The sequence below is a fragment of the Gobio gobio genome (assembly GCF_949357685.1).
Source record: "Gobio gobio genome assembly, chromosome: 17".
Lineage (NCBI taxonomy): Eukaryota > Metazoa > Chordata > Actinopteri > Cypriniformes > Gobionidae > Gobio > Gobio gobio.
The window spans coordinates 2,781,498-2,793,015 of NC_137110.1; the positions used below are offsets into that span (position 1 = coordinate 2,781,498).

Below are 11,518 nucleotides of genomic sequence, written 5' to 3' on the forward strand. Positions count from 1 at the left end.
CACTGAACCGATTCTTTCTGAACACAGCAGAGCTCGTGGAGGAGAGCAGTGGGCGGAGCTAAAGACACACACACACACACACACACACACACACACACACACACACACACACACACACACTATACGAATAGCCGTCATTCCAGTATTATTATATAGCCTAATGCAGTTACAGAGATGAATCAAGGCTTCATCAGGACAGCATTCTCGCACGGAGAAGAGCAATTACACAACATTTATTTTGGTTTTCAACTGCGATAACTAATGTGCTCACACGCGGCTGCTTTTTATATAACACACTTGCCGTTATGAATTATGATACCGCTTGGTTCGGATTGCTTTCCCACCTCAACATCCTAAAACTAGAGCAGATGCATTTGATAATTTTGTGCACAGGTACAGGATTTCAATGAGTAAACAATGGCAGGACTTATTCTTTTCTGTGAATTATTCTATTCTAGTGATTTGAAGAAGCCCAAACCTTCTAAATATGAGCCATAACTGAAGGTAATTAATAGGGATCTTTCCCTCACACACACACACACTTCGTTAGTGACATTGTTGATCTTGTGTCTAAAAACACAACGCCAGAGCCGCACAACGTCGACAATAATTGTAATATTAACAATAATAATATAATTACAGTAATGTGATGATTTATTTAGCATAGAATAAAGTTTGATCAAGCTCGAGTCAGGACTGTTTTTATTATTATAACACTATTAGGTATTATTGGCTCATCACTTGCCTGTGTTTTGTTCATGTGCATGAAGACTCACAAAAGAATATCATTCAGGTACTTTTTCATATTGTTGACTAAAAGGTGAATGAAAATCTGTCATGTAAGATATTAATATTATGTCATTTTGTCTGCAATGTCATTTGCAGATTCATATTTTGACCATTCTTTGTGTCCTGAAGTAAATGTCCTCTTTTTCTTTTTCTTTTTCAGTTCTAAGAAAAGCAGTATTATTGTTTTACAAATGAAGCTGCCAAGAGATGTTTACATTCAAACATCTATTTTTTATTTTGTGTGTCTGTAATGCAGCAAATTTTTCTTTACTATTATTTATTTTTTCAATTGAAAGCGAACAGAATATTTAAACAATGCTTGGAGAGCATTTGTGTGTGATTCGAGGCTCAAAGTTAATTAAAACAACCATTTCAAAAGCTGAAGTGACTTTCTTTTTTATATATTATAGTTAGAATATGTGTAACTCAATGTTTTAACTAATTGGAAAAGCTGATTAATCGTTCAAAAGATTACAGATTAGTCGTTGATGCCAATGACAATAATCGAAGATTAGTCGATTAATCGTTCTAATAATCGATTATTAAATATAATCGTTTGTTGCAGCCCTACTCACGTTCAGTCAAAATGCTGGATCTGTAACTGCATGAGAGGAAAATATATGAGCCATGTTGGAATGCTCTTCTTCGGTTTTTAATGCTTTATTTAACATCACAACCAACATTACAAATTGCCTACCCTAAGTCAGACACGCAAATTATTACATTTTGACATCACTACTAAGTCTTGCGTTGTCGGGTAATTGGTTTGCATGTAAACCCGGACTGATTTTTGTGAGTTATCAGCGTATTGTAAACATGTTTGATCTTCTTAGCAAACGATGTCAAACAAAAGGCCAAAAATAAATCACTTGCCTTCCTTTTTCCAGCTCACATTATTAGATTAGAAGCAGCTCAGGTGCATGTGTGTGTGGATCTGACTGCCGAGTGAACCCCGCAGCACTGCCACAAACAGTTGGTTTCAAGAACAACTGGAAAGTTTAGCAACTTCAGACAGACAGAAACAAAGGCTATACTGTTCTAGCCCGAAGCTCGCCCCTCCCTCAACCCGAAAACGGCCACGGAGAAGCCAGAAAATCTTATCTGCCAGTGTCTCGCGCAGGAAATGTATGTAAACAAGTGTCCTGAGAGCATTAATTTTCAGTGCAATGTAAACACGCTTTCATGGTCCGCCTCTCCATCATAATTAATAAAGCGTAGCGACACGTTCTGTATGCTTTGGCTCTTGCGACCACGACTTTAATTTGAAAGGGAAAATTAAATCTTGGGGAACTGAAGAGCCTATAAAATGTTTCCTTGTGCAAACACAGGGCGGTGAGGAGGCCGAAGATGTCCTCTTTCTCTCAAATGCCTGAAAACACACACACACACACACACACATATTTGCTCTGTTGACAGACAGGTAAGTGGTCACCATTTGGAGAGCCACTTCTGCGGGAGTGCTAAAAGGCCGCTTCAGTCTGCACAAATGGAGAGAGGCTCATTACACTCTCAGCTGGGCCCTTAACACAAACCAGCTAAAGGAACTGTCAACTAGCCAGCAACATAAACACATATGGCACAAACAATCTGCTCCAATCGCACACGCTCCATCCTTCAGGGAGGATTCGCTCCGCTTTGAGGACTATGAGATGATTGCAAACTTCAGGACTGGTTTGGGCACTGGATTGAGAGCTCAGTGCAAGAACAAACAAATCATTAAAACTGATTTGTTAGCTTATTAAACAGTAAAGCTCTATTTAGCGCGGAGGAGCAAAAGCAGACGCTGAAATGCAAAGACGGACAGTGGAGGGAGATCGGGGTTAGTTTGTGATGAAAAATGAGCAAACTCGCAACAAATGTGGCCCGGTCGCAGGAGCCATAAAAGGCAACGTGCGGCATCTGTTTAAATTCACCCCCCCTGGAGAAACTATGCACAAATGTGTTGCTTTTAAATCAATCGGGAAAAACCAAGGTCCCAAAAGCATTCACATTTTTGTAAATACAACGGTTCAAATGACTCACGGTTCGGTTTGTATCGCGGTTTTAGGGTCACCGGAAAATTAGGACAACTGTCAAATTAAAAATAATCAAACTATACGCAACAGCACAAATACATACAATAGAGCAAAGATTCATATCAAATAAAATCCGGTGTAGACACGGTGTAACAGTGCGATCACACCAGACGCGACTTGTGTTAATAAATCGCGCTATTTGCACGTAATTGTACGCGAGTTTCATTCGCTTGTGACATTCACTTCACAACAGACGCGAATTCGCGTCATGGGAGGAGCTTCTGCCAGCGGCTCGTCTCGTTGCAAAATGGCTGATATTTTTTTTTAAATATGGCGAATAAGCTCAATTTCCCGACTTTAGCTAGCTCATGTAGAGCTCAAATTGAGTAAAGTCAATTGAGTAAAGTCCGACCTCCTTACTCACTTTCTTCCATGCAAGATCCTTTTTATTCCTGTTTCTATAAAGTATGAAGATGTGTCGTACAGCTCCGGGTATCCACATATGATTTGTCCTCATTGTTGTCACTACTAGAGCAAGCTCCTGATTGGTTAACGCGGGAAACTTCGCAAAATTCGCGCCGCTTCATTCGCGCCACAGAATGTGTATTCGCGTCTTTGCATTGACTTAACATGTAAATCACTCGCGCAAAACGCGTCATTCGCGTCTGGTGTGAACCATGAGTCTTAAAATTATGCAATCTACTTTAAAACTGCTCATGCTACAAGTGTGTAGCATCTTTGTTTAGATTGTGATTAAAATGCAGCGGTTGCCTCTAATTTCAAATGGCTACAGATGTTTTTTTTATTTTTTAAGGCCTGTTTTGCCTGTTATAGGGCAAATAAACAACAAATAAATTTGCTTGTTTTCCCTATTCCACGTATATAGAAAACCTTTTAGTCCAGGTGTCTACCGAAGCGTTTTTTCCCGCGGCAGAGCTTCCGGGTCCAAACGCTCTCTCTCAAACCACAAGAAAAACAACAAACGGTGCTAATATACACACACACAATGTGGTGTAATACTACAATAAATATCATAATACCATTATATCTCCATACCAAAATTCCAGATGGCCAGACCGTGATTCATCTTTTATAAATCGTTAAAATATGAATGTCTGTGACGCTGTGAGACTGTTGTGTAGACTGTAAGTATTTAAAATGTATAACTTTTGAAAACGTTTGAAGTTTAATACGAATAAATATCGCTCAAACGGCCGTCTATGGCATTCTCAAGTGAAACGAGTTGAGGCTTGGACCCAGAAACGGCGTTCCTTACGTCACGACTTAACAATTGTTTTCAATGGGAGCGCCGCGTTTTTAGAACGGCATGAGCGTAACGAGGCGCTGAGCGAGTATTTCACGCTCAAACGCTGAGCGTTCGCTGTTTTTTACTAGTCGCCGAGAGTTGAAGAATGTTCAACTTTGAGTAAAACACAGCGCTCATCACTGTCACTTTTCACCCAGTCGTCCAATCACAGTGGAGGAGGGGCGGGACAAATACAACACCGACCAACCGCCACATTCTGCGTGTACAACGTCAACAGATGAAAACTAGCAGTATAGTAACAAAACTAAATCACTTAAAACAAGAGCCAGATTAAAAACTTTACATTGTATCTGCACTTTTATATAGAATCAATACAGAAACAAACCGTCTATGAAATGAGATACTAATAACACTTACGCAGATATTCATTACAAGTAAAGAGTCTCGACTGAAAAAAACGCGACGCTGCCAAAACGCTCTCAAGCGCCCACAGCGAGACGTTTTCATTAGAGCGCCTAGTGTTGTATTGTTGCCCTGATTAAAAAAATAAATAAAAATAAATAAAAACTGCAGCCGGTATCGGAAAAAACTAAATAAATAATGTATTCGGCCATGAAAAATCATGATCAGTGCATCACTACCATTTTTATTTCTTTACAAAATGTGGTGTTGACCTTTAAAAAAAAAAAAGAAATCTTTTAACATATATAAATTGTAGTTGTGGTGCACCTTAATTTTCTCTGGTGCTAACTTTTTGAAACTACCAAGTAAAAAAGTTAATTTCGAGCCCTGATTAGGAATAGTGAGTAGTGCACACACACACACACACTGCAAAACCGTGGACACACACACATCTAGGGCCCGATTTTACCAAGTGCATCCACTTCTGCTAGTTTAACGACGGGACAAATGGTCCGCGCGCCTTTGTTTTGGGTTTTGTTTTGGGCGTAACGTGCAATAAACCAATCAGAGCCTCATCTCCCTTTCCCTTTAAAAGCCAGTTGTGCTCGCACCATGGCGGATTCGCAAATGTACATATTGCGATATTCTTATCGCAAGGGTACGCAATATCTGAATGATTTTAATAGGCTACTTCAGCATTGTGAAAAATTGTACATTTTAGGACGACACATATAGCAGAGAATAGACTGAGCACTTGACGCTAAAAAGATTTATTAAACGCAATAACTTGAGAAAAACATCTTGCAGTCTCGCGCTGTCTAACACAGCTATTCAGCTGTCTAATATATATATATATATTGGCATTACATTTTTTGTTTGTTTACGTTGATGTTAAAATTATATTGTCAGATTTGTGACATTAATTTTTGCTAAAACACTGCTGGTCACTTTCAGAAGTTGTAGCGATGCTTTCTTTTCCCAGAAAGAATGTGAAACATAAATGGTATCGTTCTCAGATTTAAAATATTTTTACATTTTTAAAAAACACAGGTAAAGCAATATCGTATTGCATATCGAATATCGCATTATTTATCGCATTTTTCTTCAATATTGCACAGTCCTAATGATTTGGTGCCTTGCTCACCTCAGTCATTTCCTGCCGGCGTTGAGAATCAAACCCGCAACCTTCGGGTTACCATTTTGACTCTCTAAACCATTGGGCCACGACTGCATGTGTTTGTGCTCTGCATAAGGGACAACTTACATTAACACTGGAGGGCTTGAGCTTACATAAAAACCCAAAGGAATTTTTCAACACACATTTCCGTACCACAGCAGTGACTTACTGTAAAGTGCACATATCACTTCAGTGGCAAATACCAGGACAGGTTGCCTAAAGTGCACGTCACAAGCTAAACTAAACTTTAAACACACATTTCAGAATTCAAATATGCAAAAAAAAAAAATATTTGGCTTCTAAACAAAAAATTTGACAAAACAAATGTAGCTACTTCCACTGACTAAACAAGACGCACCACAACATCTGGTGTACATACAGTCTCTTTAAAGAGAAAGTATTTCAAACAACAACAATCACTTCTAGGCAAACCTTAACACCACTTGACCTATAGATGGATTTCAACCTTTTTTGAGAAGCCTAACCTTTCTAACAGGAGGTAAAACATAAGACAACCCAACCAAGCAGCAGAACTTGAAGAGGCAGTTTGGGCTGAACTGACGAAGTCGAACCTGAAGTGCCGCATTTCTGCTCAACGAAACCTGTCCATTAATAGTAAGTCAGAGGAACAATCAAAATGTGTTAAACACACTTGCATATGTGTGGGAGAGCTAAAAACAAAAGTGCATAGTTACGGGGAGGACAAAAATACCGTAAAACAAATAACCGTAAAAAATTAATACCCTAATGAGGTTAACCCTCCTATTGCCCTAAGAAACGCCACCCGCCAGTGAATTGTGTCGCATTGAAAATAAACAATCATAAGCCAAATTATATTATTTTTAACGATGACATCACTGTTTTCTCCAGAGCGGCTGTATAGACAAATTAACTAAATTAATAACTTTTTTGTAACACAAATGAACCATCACTGAACTTACTTAACTATGGACTTTGACACTATTTTCTTCTAGATCTGCTGTACAGCCGAAAACAAACTTTGTTGCATTATTTTGCTGTTATTAATGTAAAGCTGCGTTGAAACAATCTGTATTGTAAAAAGCACTACATAAATAAAGGCTATATATATATATATACATATACACATTTTTGTATTGCATAGATTTACATAAACTATGAAAAAGACCATGAAAAGTTATTTTTATTACAAATATTTACAAAACTGATTGTAAACTGATTTTATGTTTTGTTTAGATATTCTTGAAAATGTCACAAAGTCGGGTTCAGACACCACAAATGATAAAAATTATACTAAAACCATAAAAGCGTTAATATCGAAACCTTCAATATGAGGAAAGATAGACAGAATTGAGCGGGAAGATCACTCAACGTCACTTCTTTACCTGAGGTAAAATTATCGTTGTTATTTTTTTTTATCGACAAAATAGTTTTTTAATACTATGATAATAAACATTATAGCACAAACAATAGATTACATACATTAAAACATCAAGCCCCATTGAGAAATATTAAAATTATTGAATTATTTACCACATGAAAAGTGCCTGAAGGCAAATGCGACCGTTTCCACAGAAATCAAGTTGATGTTATCATATCAACCAGTTTAATAACTCGTTTTGAATACTGTAAAAGTAATCATTTCAGCACAAACAATAGATTACAGACTCGAATACATCAAAAATATGAAAATTGTTTAATTATTTACCACATGAAGGTAAATACGACCGTTTAGGTTACACAGAAATCAGTTGACGTTATGATATCAACCAGCTTAATAAAGACATAAAAAAGAAACTATTTAAATAGAATAGGTTTCCAGTTTGTTTTCACATGTTATGAAGAAAAAAGTTGTGTAAATAAACATAACGTTTGAAGCATACAACTAAAAATATGAAATATTATACACTGTCAAGTGAAACAAACGGTCACGCTTACCTGATAACGCAGAAAAAGGGGCGAACGATCTCTCCAAACACTTCTGTCGTTTCTCTCTGACAATTCCCTGGAATAACAAAGCCTTTTTGCTTATTTTCAGACACAAGAGTTTGGGAAATCCTGCTAGTTGTAGGGCCCTGAGCAAACGAGCTTGACATTTTCGCCTCGACTTCTACTGGAAGCGTCAGTTGGAATAATGTTTCTAACTTAAAAGTCTAATCCTGAGGTAAAAGTTCCCGGTTATCACACTAAAAACGCTTCCTCGCCCTCACACACACACATTTACAGCATATCCACACGGAATTGTGTCCCTCATCCCACCCAACGCAGGGAGTTCCGAGGAAAAATGCAAAATATGACAAAGATCTGAAAACTTCGGCATGAAAAACGCGATCAGACAAAGGGAACGAGTGAATCTAAAACTCACCTTTATTAGGAAACACCTCAACCGATAGATCAGGACGAGGTTTATTTCTCTAAAGTTATATTTATCTTGGTGCTCTATTGTTTTCAGTAATATTTCTCCCGGTTTGACAGTAAAGGTGGAATGCGAAGTATGGGTTTGGTATGAAATTCACGCACTTCAGTGGAAAACGAAGGAGGGAAAAAAAGTTTAAGGAGGGGCCACTGTAGCGCGTCAATCAACACAACGGGGGGCGGAGACTTCTCCAAGCCACGCCCACTTTGGGCCACATGAAGAAAAGAAGCCGTAGGCCTTGAGCTACTGACTGTACTGTGACTTACAAATGAAAAAAAAACAAGTTTAGCTTAATGCAATTACTTTTTTTCCTCTCTCAGTGACAGAAAACATTGGGTGGATAATGTCTGAAATGTAATGTTGCATAAAAATTGCATAATTTTAAGGTGAAAAAACTTTTTTAAGATGAAAAAGTAGATCAGGCTGGGTAGCTAGCCATGGTTATTTATTTAATGTGAAATTCAATAATAATCTTGACCAAAATAAAAGTAACACATTCCTTAAATTGCACCTTTATCATCAACGCAAGAGCACATTTTTCTAAAATATTCAAACAACTGATTTGTTACTGAAATTGTTGTAAATTAAACACTTGTTAGAGTGAAAAAGAGTAACTAGTAATTCATAGTCTTTTGCTTTTGAAGAAATGGAAGGAATTTCATCGTACATTAATGTATATTTTTAAATTTAGTTCACCAACCATGTGCTAATTATAATACGTTACAAAATTCTTTTAAAATCATATTTTTGACTTTTTATCTCATGAGGACTTTTAAAATCATATTTTTGACTTTTTATCTCATAACGAGGACTATTAAAATCATATTTTTGACTTTTTATCTAATAATGAGGACTTTTAAAAATATATTTTTGACTTTTTATCTAATAATGAGGACTTTTAAAATCATATTTTTGACTTTTTATCTAATAATGAGGACTTTTAAAATCACATTTTTGACATTTTATTTAATAATAAGGACTTTTAAAATCACATTTTTGACTTTTTATCTGATCATGATGACTTTTAAAATCATATTTTTGACTTTTTATCTAATAATGAGGACTTTTAAAATAATATTTTTGACATTTTATCTCATAATGATGACTTTTAAAATCATATTTTTGACTTTTTATGTAATAATGAGGACTTTTAAAATCATATTTTTTACATTTTATCTCATAATGATGACTTTTAAAATCATATTTTTGACTTTTTATCTAATAATGAGGACTTTTAAAATCATATTTTTGACTTTTTATTAAAATAATGAGGACTTTTAAAATCACATTTTTGACTTCGTATCTAATAATGAGGACTTTTAAAATCATACGTTCTACATTTTATCTTATAATTATGACTAAGCATGTCGTATTTTCGACTTTTTATCACTTATGACTTTTAAAATCATATTTTTGACTTTTTATCTAATAATGAGGACTTTTATATTTTATACGTTTAAATGTTGAAAATCATATTTTCAACATTTTATCTCTTAATTATGACTTTATGATAATTGAAATGAGCTGATCAGTGATATGGTTGAATATTTAGTGTCCTCAACTGAGCAAACTATCCCAAATGTTTCCAGGAATGTTTTAATCCAGAGAAATCAGTGATTTTAGCGATCAGTGACATCACACCTCAGGTGTTATTGTGTAGTAACCATGGCAACACCAGCGGCGCTTTAATATCTGATGTGTTTTATTAGCCACTGTTTGGATCATTGATGGACAGAAACTCCTCATTGTTCTCCAGCTCAACACAGTTAGTCTGATTGTGTAAATCTGCTCTTGTTGATTTACCCAGAATGCCATGCTTTACCGCCTCATATGATCTCGCTCACTGCAGAGTGAACAAGTGTCTCATAGTAGCATTACAACATCACTTTAACACACTCACATGTGTGTGAGATGATCAAACAGCGCTGCGTTACACACACACACGCGAGCGGAAGAAGCGGAAGCGCTCAGAATAAAAGCTCCGCCCACTCAAGAGTCAAGACACGCCTTTGTTTTGAATAAGACACGAAAAATTACACACTGTGCCTTTAAAATGCACCTTTTTACACAAAGAGCAAATTTTTCTAAAATATTCAAACAACAGATTTGTCATATGTACAGGGATGTATAGTCACAATTACTAACTTTTGCTTTACACATGTGCTGATTAAACACTCACAGTCAATAACTCATAAAATCACTGCATTATCTCTGCAGGTCAAGCATGTTTCCCAGACCCTTTTTAGAAGGCCGTCATCTTCATCATCTTCATCTTCATCCTCCAGGAATCCTAATGGAAGACATGCAGCATTCCAGAGCGATGAGTGTGATCAGCGAAACCTCTTCTCCACAACCGCCGTCTCCAGAGCAGACTCAGTGATGATGTCATATCCTGGAAGGAAGCCTGAGATTATAGAGCTTTAACACACATCTCTACAGACGTAGAGCTCCGTCTGTAGGTCAGACCTGAGACCTGTGAGAATACAGTCCAGAGTAAAGACCGGCGGAGGAAAGTTAACGTTTTACAAAGGTTAGAGAAAGCAGCCCAGATGAGGAAGTGGAGGAAACTCTCTGAGCGAATCCAGTCTGGACAGGCTGAGGCAGATCCGCTGCAGGCCGAGGCTTCACTGAGATCCTCAGAGCAACATCATTCGGCCCCATGCAATCACTCACCGGCTCTAATGTAGACACCTTTCCAATCTCAATTTCAGCTTTTTATCTCATAATTAGGACTTTTAATCATAATTTAGATTTTTAAAGTCATAATTTTGACTTTAAATCCATTTATCTCAGAATTTGAAGTCCTCATTTCAACTGTTCATCTCACAATGACTTAGCATGTCATATTTCCAACTTTTTATCTAATAATGAGGACTTTTAAAATCATATTTCCGACTTTTTAATCTAATAATGAGGACTTTTAAAATCATATTTTCGACTTTTTGCATCTAATAATGTGGACTTTTAAAATCATATTTTTGACTTTTTATCTAATAATGAGGACTTTTAAAATCATATTTTTGACTTTTTATCTAATAATGAGGACTTTTAAAATCATATTTTCGACTTTTTATCTAATAATGAGGACTTTTAAAATCATATTTTCAACATTTTATCTTATAATTATGACTTAGCATGTCGTATTTTCAACTTTCTATCTCCCTATTATGACTTTTAAAATCATATTTTCGACTTTTTATCTAATAATGAGGACTTTTAATATCATATTTGTGACTTTATCTAATAATGAGGATTTTTAAAATCATATTTTCGACTTTTTATCTAATAATGAGGACTTTTAAAATCATATTTGTGACTTTATCTAATAATGAGGACTTTTAAAATCATATTTTCAACATTTTATCTTATAATTATGACTTAGCATGACGCATTTTCAACTTTCTATCTCCCTATTATGACTTTTAAAATCATATTTGTGACTTTATCTAATAATGAGGACTTTTAAAATCATA

General features: G+C 36.0%; 1 protein-coding gene across 1 annotated transcript in view; it reads right to left on the minus strand.

Moving 5' to 3' along the window:
- The window catches only part of tead3b (TEA domain family member 3 b), a 101,683-nt gene extending 93,521 nt beyond the window's left edge, over positions 1 to 8,162 (minus strand). The window contains exons 1-2 of the mRNA XM_079840939.1: positions 7,995 to 8,162; positions 7,568 to 7,634 (exon numbers count right to left, since the gene is read on the minus strand). The gene's annotated coding sequence lies outside the window, so the exon portion shown is untranslated. The remainder of the gene's footprint in view (positions 1 to 7,567; positions 7,635 to 7,994) is intronic.
- Between the last annotated feature and the right edge of the window lie 3,356 nt (positions 8,163 to 11,518).